This window comes from Cajanus cajan, chromosome 8 (genome assembly GCF_000230855.2).
Source record: "Cajanus cajan strain Asha chromosome 8, NIPB_CcT2T_4, whole genome shotgun sequence".
In the NCBI taxonomy this organism is placed as follows: Eukaryota; Viridiplantae; Streptophyta; class Magnoliopsida; order Fabales; family Fabaceae; genus Cajanus; species Cajanus cajan.
In genome coordinates, this window is record NC_138524.1 from 39,907,457 (window position 1) to 39,908,986 (window position 1,530).

Consider the following 1,530-nt stretch of genomic DNA (forward strand, 5'->3'; position numbering starts at 1 on the left):
GTTTACTTCTCCAATTCAGATTTCACGGGTCACTTTCTTTTTTTTTTGCAGTGCCTTAGGATTAATGCAAAAGAGATCTCTACGTCTTGGGAAACCAACACCACTTGATCCTGAGATTGAAAGAACTCTCCTGAGAAGGAAAAGAAACCTTTCTAGAGAATTTGACATGGCTGCACAACGAGATAATTTACCGCTTCGGGATTACTCTGCACCCGTAGCTCGTGGGATACCTGGAGGGGAGATGCGAACTGGAGCTACTGTACCAGCTTCTCTGGTGAATATGCTCAAACAGAACACCTTTGGAGGACTACCATCAGAAGATCCTAATGACCACTTAGAGGGGTTCTTGGAAATCTGTGAGACCCAGCAATTTGATGATGAAGTTTCTGATGGAATGCGACTCCGCTTATTCTCACTCACCTTGAGAGATAAGGCAAAGGTGTGGCTAAGAACAGTGCCTAGAGAAAAGATAGCAACTTGGGAATTATGTGAAAGAGCTTTTCTAGAGAAATTCTTTCCTCCTTCTAAAACTAAAGAATTGAGGAAGAAAATCACTAATTTCCAACAAGGCACTGGAGAAACTATTTATGAAGCATGGGAGCGGTTCAAAGGATATCTTCAAGCATGCCCACAACATGGCTTCAACCGTTGGCTTACCATCCAATTTTTCTTTGAAGGATTGGACCAACAAAGCACCATGATATTAGACTCAGCAGCTGGAGGATCTTTCATGGGGAAACCTATTAATGACTGCATGATTATTTTGGAAAATGTAGCCTCAAATCACAGCCAATACAGTGAAAGAGAAGTCACAGCAAGGAAAGGAACTCCGGGGCGATATGAAGTGAACAATATTGAGTTACTCTTAGCAAAATTTGATACTCTTAATCAAAGATTAGACAAGATGGAAAAAGCTAAGGTTAATTCAGTGGCTACAAATCAAGTATGTGACCTTTGTAGGGAACAAGGGCACACTGCAGTAGATTGTACCTCAATTTTTACTGGAGAAAAAGAAGATACTACTGAACAAGTGGCAGCTTCTCATAATTTCTATGACACTCCTCGAAGAGAGGAGAGTAATCCATATTCCAACACATACAACCCTGGTTGGAAGAATCATCCTAACTTTTCTTGGAAGAATAACCCAGTTCAAGGAAGTAGCAATCAGCAACCTAATTTCCGTCCGTCCAATCACTTCATTAATGGGGAAGGAAATCCAGTACAGACACCCTCAATTCAACAAAGTGTTTCAAGATTAGAAAACCTTATGGAGAATTTTATCACTAATCAAAAACAGACCAATGATTCAATGGCAAATTCTATTCAAAACCTTGCTGTCAAGGTTGAGAATATTACTCTCCACAACAAGATGCTGGAAAATCAAATTGCACAGTTGATGCCTAGTTCAAACAATTCTCCAGGTAAGTTCCCAGGTAAAACAGTTGCAAACCCAGCTGAAAATGTTAATGCTGTTACTTTAAGGAGTGGGAAGAAATTAGACAGACCTGTGTCTAATCAAAATGATAATAT

At 39.9% G+C, this 1,530-nt stretch overlaps 1 non-coding gene across 1 annotated transcript; it reads right to left on the reverse strand.

The window, feature by feature from the left end:
• Positions 1–535: 535 nt before the first annotated feature.
• On the reverse strand, positions 536–642 carry LOC145950974 (small nucleolar RNA R71). The gene has a single exon (XR_014428800.1). It is a non-coding gene; the product is annotated as a small nucleolar RNA R71 (small nucleolar RNA).
• Positions 643–1,530: the final 888 nt, after the last annotated feature.